The sequence below is a fragment of the Maylandia zebra genome, linkage group LG3, assembly GCF_041146795.1.
Source record: "Maylandia zebra isolate NMK-2024a linkage group LG3, Mzebra_GT3a, whole genome shotgun sequence".
NCBI classification, from domain to species: domain Eukaryota; kingdom Metazoa; phylum Chordata; class Actinopteri; order Cichliformes; family Cichlidae; genus Maylandia; species Maylandia zebra.
Genome location: NC_135169.1, coordinates 40585038 through 40601677, shown reverse-complemented (window position 1 = coordinate 40601677; position 16640 = coordinate 40585038). Strand labels below are relative to the sequence as shown.

At 39.6% G+C, this 16640-nt stretch overlaps 1 protein-coding gene across 30 annotated transcripts in view; it reads right to left on the bottom strand.

The window, feature by feature from the left end:
• The window catches only part of ptprda (protein tyrosine phosphatase receptor type Da), a 416134-nt gene that overhangs the window by 216893 nt on the left and 182601 nt on the right, over positions 1-16640 (bottom strand). For all 30 annotated transcript variants that reach the window (XM_012919961.3, XM_076881859.1, XM_076881856.1 and 27 more), the window contains exon 7: positions 14839-14882. The gene's annotated coding sequence lies outside the window, so the exon portion shown is untranslated. The remainder of the gene's footprint in view (positions 1-14838; positions 14883-16640) is intronic.

Here is a 16640-nt window from a genome sequence, read left to right as displayed (position 1 = left end):
AAATCCGCACATCCGGCACAACTTTCACTCTTGCTGCTGCAGTGACACTGATCCAAAAGCATGTCCTTAAAAAGTAATCATCACATTTCCTGGCGACAAATACAGCGACCAGCCTTCCCTTGTTAAAGCACAGTCAAAAAATAGTGTAGCACACTGTAACGCCTAACAAAAGTTTTTTATTTATTTTATTTATTTATTGTTTGCAGTGGAGGTGCCTTTTGTATTTTAAATTATATGCTAAAGTTTGATACTTTCATACTTTCTAAAATCTTTTACGCTTGACTATACAGTGCTAATTTAAACATGTTACCATGCTAACTCTGTGCCTCCTTGGTGTAGGCAAGTTTTTGGGCTTCGTGCATTAATCCATGTGTGATTATGTAGCCTTGGCCATTTGTATACGTTTTGACCATGAAAATGTTCCTTCCTGATAAAAACACTGACCAGCGGTTTGTTCAAATCACTGGTTTTATGTGTTCAATCACAAGTTAAATGGATTAAGGCCGTGCTGTAGACTCGTAGCTCAGTCACGATGAACTCCTGCATCGTAACATAGACATCAATTACAATAATATCAGCAATTACATGCACTTATTATAGCTTACATAAAAAGATGCTTTTATCATTAGAATATAAAACCACAGCTGGGTTCTGAATATAAAAAAGGCTAATTAGCATATTCATTATGGTTTTAATATGTTTCACAGTACTGTACTTTCAGTGAGGACAGTAGCAGAGTAAGATACTACAGTAATTAAAATAAGCTTCATGCAAACTGGGCGACTCACTGTTTCTTCTCTCTTCTGAACTTGACAAAATGCACATGGATAATGACAGCGTGGAAAATTAAATGTCTCAAAAGCAAGGTAAGGGGTTGATTAAATGCAGCAGTGGTGGTCTCTTAGAACCATGTGTGAGACAAAGGTAAACCGTTAATAATTAGAAAATGGCACGTTTTTAATTGAGCACAGAATGTGCCCGTGAATAATCCGCTGAAGAACAGTGCCGCTACACCTAGCACGGGAAGGATTTGCTTTAAATTGTGTTAGCAATCTTTATTATTTGAACTTTTGGACAAGTTGATACAAATTACCAAAAAGAAATGACAAATCTATTATTATTAGTTATTAGTAAATTTGCACGTTCTGTCATAACATCAAAATGTGATTTATTATGCATTATGATATGTGAAAGCTACAGCAAGAAGACTGCACTAAGTATCAGTTTCTTTAAATAGACTGTGACCAGCTATGTCACTTACTGTGTGAAAAAACAATTGTGCCTACGGTAAAACTCTGTGGACTCGATTGGGACAATTTGCAACAAAACAATGAGATGTCCTTCTGTTGTTATAGCGAAGCAGCGTTCGTCTTTCATCTTGTTTCTTCCTCTTTGTTGCTCTTGCTGCTTATTTAGCTTTCTTTTTCCTCTCTGTGTGTATATCCATGTCTTCATATCACGCTGGAGAACACTCTTTAACAGCTTTAAGAATTACCCATTTTGACCGGGTTAAAAACGAAGCTTTAAAGTACAAAGTAATTTTGCTGCTTGTTGGAAGAAAAAAAAAACCATCCAGTCACTTTGATCATTTTATTGTTTGTCCAAGTAGAGAGCTTTGTTGGAATCGATTTCCAGAGGTGTGGACTCGAGTCACATGACTTGGACTCGAGTCAGACTCGAGTCATTAATTTTATGACTTTAGACTTGACTTGAAAAAATGTTCTAAGACTTGTGACTTGACTTGGACTTTTACACCAATGACTTGGGACTTGAATTGGACTTGAACCGGTTTACTTGAAAAGACTTGATATTTTACCCCAAATATAAAATTTAACATGCATATTATATAGAGATTGAAAATGTGACGTCATTCACGGGTAGAACCGCAAAGGATTCTGGGAACTCGTGGCAAGCGGTACTAGCGCACGCAGGCTTTCAATTAAAATCAGTCACACAGCGATAAAAAGAAACACAAAAATGTCAAGAAGCTGTTGTATTATTAACTGCAATAGCCGGTCGCATGACAGCCACGGGAAGCCGACGGGTAAAGAGATCGGTTGTTATTGGATTACCTCGTTGAAGAGAAATTGTTCGAGCCATGTTTCCGAAGTAACAAAGACGCGACGGATGGCCTGGATTGCAGCCATTCAAAGACCAAATATAACGTCCCAGAACCCTCCAGCTCACAGGTTAGTCTGCTCCAAGCATTTACACGAAGGTCAGTGTTTTTTAGTAGTTAATACGTCATTTTTCTTAACATAATTGGTGATATAGGTTACAAGCAAGTCTGGCGCTGAACAGAAATTGTCGCGCTATGCTCCTTTATTTATTGTGCATAAATAGTGAATTGTCCTGACACAATATTGCGAAATTATTTCCACTACTAATTAATTACCGTTGAGCTCAAAGGTCCTATTAATAAACGGTTAACGAATGTGTATTTATGACGACGATTTGTGAGACTGGTAAACTTATGATACGTACGATGGTCTTTCGTTCTACACGGTGCATTTCAAGGTCCTGCACCCATCCGTCGGTAAACTGTACCTGGGCTTGTTGCAGTGACCTGAAGTTACTAAACTTCATGAGTGTGTGCACTCACTCCAAGAACCGTGTAATTATAAATATGCATATAAATATGCTACGATGAGATAGCTGACTTCATCTAACTAGCAAATGTTGTCCAGGCTACGTTGGTGATACAGTTTTTTTTAATGTGTATGATATTTTTGTCATGCGATTTTAAAGCTGGTCCTACAACCGCATCCAAGAATAACATGCAGCTTATCTCAGAACTGTTGGTGAAAATTATTCTTGGAGCTAAGTTTAATTGAGCTGCATTTTAAAGAGGTGCAATTTCACAATTTGTGTATATTTTCTAAGTTCACTATTTTGTCATGTGTTGAGAAAAACACAGATTTTAAAATTACATGGTCTAATATTTACATTTAGCATAACTGCAACATTATTTTTTCGTTTTTTTTTTTTTAAAGACTCGAAAGGACTTGAAATTCAAAGTTTCAGACTTGTGACTTGACTCGGACTTTTACACCAGTGACTTGAGACTCGACTCGGACTTGCCTGACATTACTTGAGACTTGACTTGAGACTTGAGGATAAAGACTTGAGACTTACTTGAGACTTGCAAAACAATGACTTGGTCCCACCTCTGTCGATTTCCCTCCAGTATAATTGGTGTCATGCATGGTTTGGCTAAATAAGCCGTCACACCAAAAGATAAAAGGGCAATGTTGACATTTTGCTTAAGAACACACCGAGCTGTTACGCTGACCCCAAAAATAATCGCATCTACTAGAAAATACCTGTTATCTAATCAACGACAATCGGTGACTAATTCTGTTTGGGATCGTTAAAGTTCATCCGCTGCTCTGTATGTAAGGTTGCATTGTTTTCCCTGCTCCAGCTTTTCCAGTCAGGCGTAGTTCATATGTCATTCAGATCAACAATGGGAATAATTTGCCGTTACCAAATTCCCTAATATATCTTGCTTGAGCTTATGTGTTTTTAGCAGACTTGCTTCTGTAATTGAAGTGCATTACCACAAAATAGGTCCACCTCATCATTCAGTCATGCTCAGTCAAAGTCTGTAAAACCCCAATTCGCTGTCAGCTATCCAGCTTAATGTATTTTTGTTAACAGAAAGTACAAGGTTAAAAGGTTAATATCTGCCACTGACTACAATTCTCTGTGCTATTGTAGCGGTGCATCCGGTCTCTCTCTCTCTCTTTCTTCTTTGCTCTTCCCCAATTGTGCTATTGTGTAAGTGCACACTCACACAGATGCTCACACACGCGCGCGCGCACCATACGCACTCACGGCACTCTCTCTCCTCCCCTCGGTGTAAAGGTTGCAGCAGAGCCATCCATCCAAACCCACAGACCATGAAATTAGGTTAAGACGTAAGGCTGTGAATGACACAGGTGTGGATACAAATGAGAACATCCGAATGAAGAAGTACAGATCCAAGACGGCTGATACTGTAGTCGTTTTAGGCATTTAGAATTATATTTCACAGGTTTCTCCTCATTTTTATTTAGCCCCACTTTTCCTCCTGTGTATTAGTGGTCAGGGCAGGACATTAGCATACATGCTGAGAAGCTGTGCATGAGGATATTAGGAGCGCTGTCATATTCCAAATCTCATTTCCTTTAAAAAACTTTAAAGTCGCTCATGCTTGTCTGCGCTCCTCTGCTCTCTTGTATAAATCAGAACGCTTCTTTTCTTTCTTTTCCCTTTTCTGAATGCAGTCAAATATTAAAAATTTCCCAGCCCCGCTTGTTATAATAGTTTACGTCCATGTACGACCAGGAATTAACAAGTGATAAGCACGCTTGCAATAATTGGTTCCTGCTAATGTACCAAATATAACAATAACCATATTAACTCTGGCTTTGAACTTTTCAGCTAAATTACAGAAAAAGACAATGTTTTATTTTATTTTTTTTTACAGGAAATATTTAAATATGTAAGACAGAGGCAACTACAATTACTTTTGAGAATGTTAGGAAAAAACATTTAACTGCATGTTTAATTTCTAGCATATGCTAGCAATGGCTATCAGTCAGTGCATCGTCTGCTCTTGAAATAGCCTATATGAACACCATGTCAGGAACTCCTTTGCACTGATATGTTAGTCCAGTGTAAACCGCCATTGCATTTTTTTATCTACTACATAAGCAAATTCACTGTAATATTTACTGTACCAAGTGCTGTAAAAAGTAAATGTCTTCCTTTTTATGACCCATTTTATAGAAGGAATCTTATATTTAAAGTATGGCTCAGTAAATAAGTAATTAATAATTTTATTCAATAGACACAAAGTATAGAGCACACGAAAGAGAGGAAGACATGCGGCGAAGGGCCGCGGGCCGGCCGCTGTTAACTGTATGGTAAGTGGGCGCCTGCTCAATGCACTGAGCTAAATCGGCACCACAATAACAAGGTGTAGTTTTAATTTGTAAACATGAAGTATGGCTGAAAAAAAGAAAATCCAAGAAATGATAAGAAACAGAAGCCAGCCAAAAAAACTAATACAGTTTTGTAAAACTTTGGAATTTTGCTTGAAAATTGCTAACAAAACCAAAATGTGCCACTTTTAATGCATCGGTACCAAAACAATGACTGGAAATTGATGAAAGGATTGAAATGATTTAATTTATTTATTAAAACAACTTTTTTTCCTCTTTTGCATTAGTGTAGCTTTTATACTCTTCAACAATTAAGGAGTGAGTTGTAATGGAAAATCGTTTCCTCAAGTGCTTTTTGAAATGGAGGTTGATAGGAAAGTAAAGTAATTGACTGGTCTTCGATGGTCCCAAATTTAGCTATTAAGCATCATGCTAATGGATGTAGTACTGCATTAACACAGAAGCCAAGAACAATTACCGTATTTCCCGGACTACAAAGCGCACCTGAATATTAGCCGCACAAGCTAAAATCAGGGGAAAATCCTGTTTTGTACATACATTAGCCGCACCTGACTAAAAGCCGCAGGTGTTTCAATGTTGACTCATCATATGTAAGAGAATATGCACAAAGGGAATTGTCAGGAAAGAGATGGCTGTTTGGAGACACACCCCTTTTATTAATATTTTGAAAAACAAGTTATGGGTACATATTTGCACATGTAGTACATAACAGTAACCTACAGCACACCAGAAAATAGATTCGGACTACCTTTTAGGCTCAGGTGCAGTGACACGGCTTTAACAAGAAGAAAAGTCAGCCATTCACCATCTTTCTCTTCTTCCTGCGCTCTAAAACCACCAAAGTCCTCTTCTCCAATGTCGGAAACGAACAGGCTCAGGATGGCTTCGTCATCCACTCTCCGCTTCTCTCCTTCGTTGTCACTTTCAAAACCAAAGAAATCCTCGTTGTCAGTATCAGAGTCGAACACCCTCAGAAGGGCCGTGGCGGTGTCCTCCTCTCCATCATGCAGCAGTCCAGCCCTTCAAAATCCGTTGGTGATCGTGGATGTTTTCGCACTTTTCCACGCTGTCAGAATCCACCGGTGGAGTTGGGCATAACTTGCTTTTCGCAAGTTTATCGCCGCTCGTCATCCACGACTCCCGCTGAATGCGTAGCGCTACTTTGAAGTTTGTTTTTCGCGCTACTTCGTACGGCACTATGTTGCCTGGCGGACGGACATGTGACTAACATACCACTCTTGAACCCCGATCCTTCCGCCAGGCAACGTAGTGCCGTACAACAGCGGAACAAACAAAACAAATCGTCTTACGATATCACAAAAATCATGGAAAATCCATAGAAAAGCCGCACCTGACTAAAAGCCGCAGGGTTCAAAGCTTGTGCAAAAAGTAGCGGCTTATAGCCCGACAATTACGGTACTTAAATACGATAAAGGCAAATAGATATCAGGAAGGCTTTGGCAGTTTCAAAGAGCGCTGATGGCAAATGTCCAATTTACACTTTGAGAAAAGCCGACCGTAACACAATTTGCTCTACGTATAGTGGAGACACTTTTTCAGAGTGCATACCTTTTATTTTTCTGCTCACGTAGTACAGAAAGGAGTAGAGAAACAATCAGAGCGCTCTTAAACCATCAGATTTAGCATCAAATCACTATAGAAAGTGTCACAGCTTTTGAAGGCAACAGCATCTGGAGCTGGTAATGCAGGAGCACTACAATGACTATTGCTTTTACTATAATAGGTATTGACCTGTGCATCAGCAAGAATCTGCTGATATCTGCAGTCTTTCAAACCCCACTGAATTCAAACATGAAAAGTTTCTACTGCAATCACGGCACGTCTACATTGACACAAAAGACGGCCGGGCACTTAAAAGAGAATAAAATACGTGCATCGGTGAATGCGATTATCAGCTGAATCGGATTTTGATTGATAGTCCCATCGGGGGCATGTGGGGTGCATGAAAGAGAGAGTCAAAAAAGAATTTGCTGACTAATGGTCCGTTCCGTTTTTTGAATTATGTTTAACCTGGGTATTCAAGATACCATGACAGTGATAATTAAAGACTGGAAGTGTGAGTGGAATTGGAATGCCAGTCAAGAAAAACAAAACCTATACATTCCAACAAAGCTGTGATTAATTTCATTGAAGGACTGAGAAATAATTGCCTTCCAGAGACTCGAACACATTTACATAAAGTGCAAATCGAACTCTGCATTGAGTTGTGTAATAGGAGAAAGACACTGTTCCCCAAAATGTTGCTGAAAACATGGTTTCCACCCATAGCAATAGCATTCGTGTAATAGATTCAGAGAGCAGACAGTTTCTAGGGTTTTTCTTTTCACTTTTAGAATCCACAGTGACAGAGAGCATGTACATTACTAAAACAGTAATCGCTATTATTATGCTGGCACCCTTTTTTCTTACAGCTTCACATAATCACATTGTAATAATGGGGTAGCATTGTGCATTTACCTACATTTAACTGTAAATATCCTGCATAAATATTATTATTTAATAAATTAAGAAAAATATTGCATGGTAATTACATGGTAACAAGTTTGTAATATAAAGTTCTAACATTGTTGCTATTATCATTATTGTTGTTTTTCAAATAACAGCTTCTGATAACATTGTAACAGTGGTGTAACACTGTGGGAACAAAGAGGTAATAACCACACAATAACCGTTACTTACATACATATAAATTGTAAGTTGCATGGTAATTACATGGTAACTAAGCAGTAACTATGGTAACTATAATATATAGTGGTAACTATAATATATAGTGCTTATCATTATTATCATTACTATAATTATTATTATGAAAGCGGTTTATCTATCTCTTTTTAATGATGGGTTTGCAACCATCAGCTGACTTGTTCTATATGCATTCTTCCAGTGCCGGTGTGAGCAGCTCCTGGTGTGACTGTTTTTGGCACAGGCAAATGTGGACTAAGGAGGCCGTAAAGAGCTGTTGACTTGTGTAAATCAGTGAGGTTTGAGGGCATTCAAGGGGCTGCCAAATACAGTTTGCGAAATAAGAGCCCATGCTATGAGCAAGAATACAGTATATCTTTGCCTCTGTAATATAGTATATATAGTATGCCTTTTTTGGAAGATGCAAACCCTTACCACAAATCTCAGTGAATGAATGGAAGCAATTTTAAAGAAGGTACTGACAATATGTACAATAGCAGCACTTACACAATATATATAATATATAACAAACTAAATAAAACAACCCTTGCATCCTTCTAGGCTGTGTTATTCCAGCATTGCATAACGATATAAACAAATACACAGTGCTCCTATAGTTCTATTCACAGCCTCAGAATGCACAGTTTATATGGTATGAATAGGAGAATCGGCTCATTTAAGGTGTTGTCTGCGCTTGCTTTTACACACACACACAGACACACACATTAAGTTATACTGTATAAGCACTTGCGGGATGCCAAAGGGTCAAGTGGTTTTCACTGCGCGCTAAGAAAAAGTCCTGATGCTTGCTAATATTTCCTGATGTGTTCTTTTATTTGAATACCGGGTGCTGCCTCAGCTAGCTCCTATTGTCAAAGCTCTCTATTTGAATGTCAACACTATTATTACAGCAGGTGATGCAACAGCAGGTGTCTCTCTGCCTGTCTGTCTGCTACGCCCTGCCTGTCTCTCTGTGTCTTTGTGTGTCTCTCTCACCCTCTCCTGCTTTACTTCCCTCAGTTTTGTTTAATAGCTATCATTATGTGTCTGCCAAATGGAATCCATTTGAAACCCGCTTTTTCTACCCTTTGCAAGCATCTCTATTTTTCTAGGCTTGACATTCTACCACTCTTTCACACTTAGACTGTAATGGGTGAAACGGAGAACGTTCTCTGTTGCTGTCTCGCCTCTCTTTCCCAATTGTTTACAGCTGAAGCCCTGACAGTGGAGCTTCTGACTAGCTTGGGGAGAATGGACACTTTGACATTTCACACCCTGAAATGTGGCAGCGCACGGTATTACTAGTAAATGCTGTTCATTATGGCCTTGACAGCTGATGACCAAGATTCAACCTTCCCACACCTGCCTCTGCCGAAACCGCACAAAAAAAGGACTTTCGAAAATCGAGATGTTTGGCGCGATCAAAGCTGAGAGGCTGTTCTTTTCCTCTGCTCTTCTGTCTCCTTGTCCTTACGTTCAACCATGTAATCAAGTGCACTTTATTGCTGTCATGTCTGCATAGGCCTGACTATATTTTCAACTGAGGCTTCATTGATGTTGAGAGACTCGAGACGGCAAGAGGGGAGGAAAAAGCACCGGGGCTATGGAGATGGGATGATAAATTACCTTATAGAACAAGGAGGAGAGCTAAATAAAAAGTTTATAAGAATTTGAATTGTCGCCGTAGAGTTTTGTAATAAAGGAAAAGTAGCAATGAGGGTTAAATCAATTTGTGTGTCACACTGAGATATATATCCTTCAATATGAGGTTAGCTAAATTTCTCGTCTACATTTCCTGACAAGCAGCGGAGGCGGCAGGATTGGTGGCGCACCTATGAATCGGCAAGCCTCCGTAGGAATTTATTGGGACATATAAGTGTGTGAAATTAAATTGTAAAACTGTACTTCATCTCTACACATCGGCGTATGTTTTCTAACAAATGATTAAAGCTCAATTATGACACCGCTGTAAAAGCTTTATTCTTATGTGATACGCAGAAGGAAATTTAGTTCAAGTGCTCGTGTATTTCCTGGTTCAAACTAGACCCTTAATGAATTGCTTTTTCATTAAGGTATTGCTTTTTTTTTTTTCAATTTGTTCAGTATGTCATTGTAAGTCAGCACAGATTTGGCAAGCACACTTTAATGAATCTGGTGTGGTCTGATTGCTTAGAGACTACCACTCCTTCATGAAGTACAATAGGGAATAAGGTGATTTCATTTATAATAGCCTAATCTGTACTTAGGCTGAGGTTTATAGTTGTTTGCTGTGCTTACAGGAACTCTATAGACCAGTGGTCCCCAACCCTCGGACCACGGACCGGTACTGGGCCGTGAGTCGTTTGGTACCGGGACGCGAGAGTTGAAGTTTTCAGGGTTTTTATCGTTAACTCGGTTTCCCTGGGTCTTTTCCCATGTTGTAGTTGTGCGTCTTATTTTGAAAGAAATATTTATGCGTTACCATAGCGACCAGAGAGCATTAAGGGGCAGAGAGGAGGATGTTACTCTTGATGTTGTTGGCACATTTCAGGAGGACGCTGCTAATAAAGTTACACAATCACACAGTGAATTTGCGTTTATTATTATATTTACAAAATACCACCGTTTTTGTCTTGGTCGTATCATTTTATTTTGTTGTATTTATCCGCTACACCTTAAAGGCCGGTCCATGTAAATATTATCTGACATTAAACCGGTTGGGGACCGCTGCTATAGACTATAACAATGACACCAAGACAAAATTAGACCAAACTGGGAAATTATACTCAGTATGGTAGCAAAATACAGTATCCTCAGCATAATGGGAAAAGAGGAATAAACGTGCAAGACTGCCCCCATGGTAAACAGACTGAAGCAGACTGCTTGGTAACATTTAGTCCATCAAAGACCAATTCCAAGTTCTTCCTCTAGTAGGGCAGGGGTGTCCAACTCCAGGCCTCGAGGACCGGTGTCCTGCAGGTTTTAGATCTCAGCCTGGCTCAACACACCTGAATCAAATGATAAGTTTATTAGCAGGCCTCTGGAGAACTACAAGACATGTTGAGGAGGTAATTTAGCCATTTAAATTAGCGGTGTTGGATCAAGGACACATCTAAAACCTGCAAGACATCAGCTCTTGAGTAGGGATTCTTTAATCTACTGTTCTTTGGCATAAAGGGCAGAAGGTTTATTAGGCTCTACATTTGAATCATGATTCAGCCATCTGAATTGAAAATGGTAGTAATTTGCCTCAAAACAGTATTGCTCAATAGCCACTACTCCAAAAATGTAACTCTTTGAAACAGCGTGGCAAACACAGACTGCTCAGTTTTCAATGTGTTCATACTGTAACAACGATACATTCATCTGCCCTTGAGCTCCACGCGGATGTTCAAGATTTTCCTGTGAAGAAGGGACATGTTTGTGCTTTGACACAGTTTTATTTTGACACAGAGTTTATGAACTCTGATGAAGCCTGAGCAAAATATTACAACTACTATACAACTACTGCCCATTTATTAAATACACAACTCTTGAACGAGTCAAACACGTAATTCAGCCATGTTGCTCAAACCACAGAAATCCAATGTGTTTGTCCAGATGTGCAGCGAGCAAAAGATTTATGAAGCTCTTGACATGTTTATTTAATAAAGAGCAAAACAATCAGAGTATTAACGATGCTTTTTATGATTCGTTTGGACATTTGGACAATAGATCTGGCCGAACGCTGGCCTCTTCGCAGCCGCTGACTGATTATTTAAATATTAGCCTTACACAAAGGCGATGACAGAATCATCTGCAGCAAACATGATGATTGTAAACGTTGTGTTTGCACAGTGTGGACAGAATTTGTGTAAACTTTTTAATGCTTTTACTTCCATTACATATATATTTAAAAAAGCCATTTTTTGCTGTGGGTTATCCATGTAATAAAGAGATTAATTGTGCATTATTACAGATATTTTGCAATATAATATGACTATGAATGACTTTTTCTTCATTATATAAACAGTTAGAGTTTGTTGTTATTTCATTTTTGGCTGGGCTTACACCAGCCCTCCTCAAATCCTGATTTATTACATGTGGAAGGACAGATTACCCGTGAGGAGCAAGAAGGCGTACTAGACAGTGCAGATGCAGTGTGCTGGGGGAGAAAAAAAATCACTGGCTATTGAGTGCGATCACGAGCTGGAGAATAAATCTACATTAGGCACATTTTATCTCACAGTTTTGAACCTATGTTTAAAACCTGCTATGCTATAAACGTCTGACATATGAGCCTCTCACTGAAGAGGTATGGAATTCATTTCGGCACAACTAAGCATTTTAATATGATTGGTGCTAATATCATTCATATTGGAAAAATTTCCAGTTGAGCAGCTGAAAATTCTCATATCCGGTGGGACGGGGACCGGCACTTTTTCTTTTAAAGAGGAACAGCAATATTGCATGTCTTTTTGAGTATATGCAAAGCATTTCCCATTTTCCTCCAATAGCACTCGCTCAGAGCAGCCATGGCAAATATCATTAAATGCCCTGCTAACACCCTGCCTCCCCCCCTACACACTTTCGTGCATGTGCAACCTCATATGCAAAACCACCTCTGCCGTCTCTCTACCCATACTTATTTTTCCCCCTCCTTTTTTCTTCCTGGCTATCACTCAGTGGCAGTGCACAAGGGAAAGAGAGTGCATTGATCTGCCAAAGTGAGCAGCCATTTCACAGGGTGAGTCTGTGCAGCATTCCTGTCCCTGAATGGGAATTGCTCATTTCACCTGGCCGCCTTGCCAATAGAAGACTAGTGGGAAGCCCTGCTGGAGACGGACAGAGAGAGGGAGGGAGCGCAGGAGTCAGGGCCCTGGTCAGGGCTTGGCAGGCGGCAGATAAGAGCTCCTCATGTTGCTCCTGCATGCACTTACCACTACTGCTAGGGCTCAGCCTGCCTCTCTCTGTCTCTCTCTCTCTGTCTTCCACACACTGACATGCACATACACATAGCTTTTCTCCACACATGTGAGGCACTAATAATAACTTTGGCGTTCTGGTGAGTCAGCCTTCTTTCCTCAGGCAAGGATAAAACTAAAACATGGTGCTTTTATTGAGTCTAAAATCACTAACTGTGGAATTCCCAGAACAGGGCTTTAACTCAGCCTGTAGTCCATTCATTGCCAAGATGCCATGTGTCCTCAAGATCTAATATTGTGACCAAAGCAGGTGCTGATGAACCGATAAACAAGGCAATAAACTATTTAGGATATTCACATGGCCAACATACAGTGCAAGAAATATAGTTTTGGAAATTAAAGTTGCACAGACGAGAACTCTCATGATCAAACCTGATATACTACAATGTGCTAAAAATGTGTAAAATCTGGGAGAGAACCCACGCAAACATGGGAAGAACATGCAAAAAGAACATGGCCTGATGGCGGAATCTTCTTGCTGTAAGGCAACAGTGCTGCTCACCGTGCTGCCACCAGCACTCAGGTTTGAAAGTTGCAAACGCAGTGATGTGGAAACCTGTCACTGGATGGTTGATGTAATATTGTAGAAGCAAGCGAAAGTATGTAAGACTTCAGTCTTCCTCTGACGACTTTCTTAGCTAACAAGTTATCCCGAAGTAGTAGATATATTAGCTACATTTTCGCCATTTCATCCCCAACTTTGTGGCGTGTTTCAAGTTGGTCACACTGATTATTGAAGAGCATTTATTAGCACCCATCCTCAGTAATTCATTCATTTATTTCCAGGCTGGTCTTTCAACTTAGTGGTGCAATTAACTCCCACTGCAGAGTTATTATCATTCTGAATTTTCAAATCAGCTTTTACTTCAATTTAATTTTGACTTTTTGTTTTACATTCAATTTAGGTTCAGGTAATTTTCAGAGGATTTTCATATTTCAATTTAGTTTTTAATGACTTTAGTGTTATTCTTTTAAATTAATATTTTAATTACAATCTTTTATTATTGTTTGGAGTGCACGTGTCAGAGGCAAAGTTTAGGAAAATCAGTAAAGGTACTAGATTATGAACACATAACGTTTTGAAAGCTTAAATTAACATGTTCATCAACTTTTCACATTTAGTTTTTAGTTTAGTTTAACTTTACTATAATGACTTGCTGGATTTGCCCAGTAGGGGGCATTGTGGAGCACACAACCTCCAGCTCTTGGCCTAATGCTAGCTGCTTGGAACGTCTGAGAATATTCCCCAAGCCCATCAGAATATACTATATGTGCAGACCAATCTTTTGTTTACCTTTGCTTTTCTTTAAGAAATAAAAATAACGGCAAGTGCTAACATATTGTGTTGCAAGTTACAAAAGATTTTTTTCCATTATGTAAAAAAAAGTTTTTGTTTAGTAAATGGAGTAAATCCAGCCCTAATAAATATCAGCCACAATTTGTCATGTGATATTTTTGCTTGCATAAAAATAACTTCTTGCCTTTTTTAAAAGTTTTATCCTGTTTTTGCAGATATTCATATCAACTAAATCTGTTTATGCCAAGTATATCTCGCTCAGAAGCAAAGCTGTAAGCTTCTCAGTATCTGACTCACCTCTCCAACATCAACCCCCCCCACCCCACGCCCCCAGCGCTCCGCCTCCCCATCCTTCATATGTCCACCTTCCATCCAGCCACTTCATTCCCCCACTTCATCCTTCACATGTTCTCAGATTTATTTCTCTCTATCTCTCTCCCCTGGTCAGCCCACTTCCCTCCCTCCATCTAGCCTATCTCTCGGCTTCTCTCCTTGCTCAGTGACAGTCTCATCACACTCTATCAATCAGGCTCTGAGGCCCGGGTGCAGTGCAGCACGGCATCGCGCAGTCCCGGTCTGGTCCCATCAGTGCCAGTCAGTCTCCCTCACACTCTCAGTCACTTTAAAAAGGTTTAGGTTGCCAGATATAGTCTGTTTCCTCCGCCCCGATCCAGGTCAGGAGATGGAGCTGAGTCGAGATTCAGCTTAGCGCTTGATTTGATGTCACTTGACATATTCTTGGGCCTGTCTCTGTACTCAAAACATGCAATTTACTCTTTTTTTTAAACAAAGATGGTTATTTGGAAACATTATCAGCTCACATACACAAATTTGAAAGTAGAACAAAGTAACCCCGACTTAACGTACTGTGTGAAATTTAAACAAATGTATATTTAAAGAACAGTTAAAATCCTCTTGCATCAAGATACTCTGCTCAGTTTCTTACCTGCCGCAGGCCTCATCCTGTGGTTGACGTCTCAGGAAAGAGAACTACATGCACGAGAAAAACAGAAATAGAAAAAGTATAAGAAAAGCATTTCTCTACACAACGCAATTAGCTCTTACTAAAAATGAATCAACCATGAATTTTTGTATACAGAGCTTTTCAACATTGTTATGCTGTTCATTTAATTAGTTCATGTATTCGGCGCCATTATGTACAAAATGTATAGTTAAGAAACAGAAAAGTGCTTTTGAACCAAATTTCAGTTGAAGGAAGAGAAAATTGCGCGTGCGGTAGAGAATGACTTAACCGCAGTTATCGATTGACTTTGTGAATTATGAAAACAAGTGTGATTACATTTTCCTTTAAGTAGCACAACAAATTAGGCTTGTTAGTTATTCTGAAAGCAAAAAAGAAAGAAAAAAGAAAAAAAAAGTCTTTTTAAGTCTATTTAATGTGCGCGGAAGATTTTCTCAGGCTATTTTCCTGCTAAATGCATTAGCAGATGCTGCTGTGCCCATACAAGCCTGTGGACTAATATTCTTGTAAATGATTTGCTACTTATTTAACTAACATGGAGAAATGTGCTTTGGGTGGTTACAATAAAAATGAGCTGGTTCTGGGACATTTCTTTCTCTTTTTTTTGGATGAGTTTTAATTTGACTCATTATCTTTTGAAACATTATTGTAGAACTTTATAGCGGTCAAATGGGATGATTAGCAAAGATAATTGTGAATGTCACGAGCAAAGTAGTGTCTCTGCCCGACACTTATCACGCTGACTCAGAGGCAATTTTCCGTGTGAAAACCTCTTCTTTATTTGCAGAAGCTAAAGGAAACAAGCTAACCTGACATTTAGTTGCATTAAAAAAAAGGTTTTCGGTTTTACGGTTCTTACATGTAAATTAACGTAATTACCCAGGTGAGGATATGGCTGGCCTCTACAAACTGACCTCATCACCGGTGTGTTTTGCCGGGTTCCTTCTTATCAGCTTTCTCTCTATACACGCCGGTCATGCTAATGAATCCACAAATTAAATTGTAGAACAGAGGAATATTAAGGCGCCTGGCATTTTGATGCCGGGGAGGAATACTCAATTAGGCCGGATTTGGCCTCCGTAATTATTACATTATAGCTAAGATAGCGTTCAATGGCAACAAATGCTCGGACGCACTCCGTTCTATGACGACGGCAATGGGCAAGCAAAGATGAAAATGCCGGCGCCGAAGAGTGAAAGGCTGCAGGGGAAAGAAAAAAAGAAAAAGGCAAGTGAGAAAGTGACAAGAAAGCTATCGCACGGGAGCCCCCGTCTGCAGCAGCCATATTTCATTACACAGCACTGAAGCTTAGGAGGCAATCAAGCATATTTAGCCATCCTCGTATTGCCGCACCACCCACCCCCCCAAAGCAATTATTACTCCCCAGTTTTTTACTGTGCTTTGCCATGGGGAAAATGAGCCGCAGTACTTATCAGCTCAATGCATACACAAGTGAGTGAGGCGGAGGACATGTAGGTATGCATATACTGTATATGTAAGTGTTTGTGCAAAAAAACCCCAAACAAACGCAAAAAATGGGCATGGGCAATGGTGGTGCTCAAAGTAGGTATTTGGGAGTGGAGTGCCGGCCACTCCAGAGCAATAGGTTACCTTCTTTCAATCCCATTAGCTCAGTAACATCAGCACATTTAGGTGCAGCGGGTGGAGCGAGAGGGGGGATACAGAGATAACCATAAACATGTCACCAAAAACGCATTGTTATTTGCATTCATATTGGAAAGAGCCAAATTGATGTGGGGTCAAAC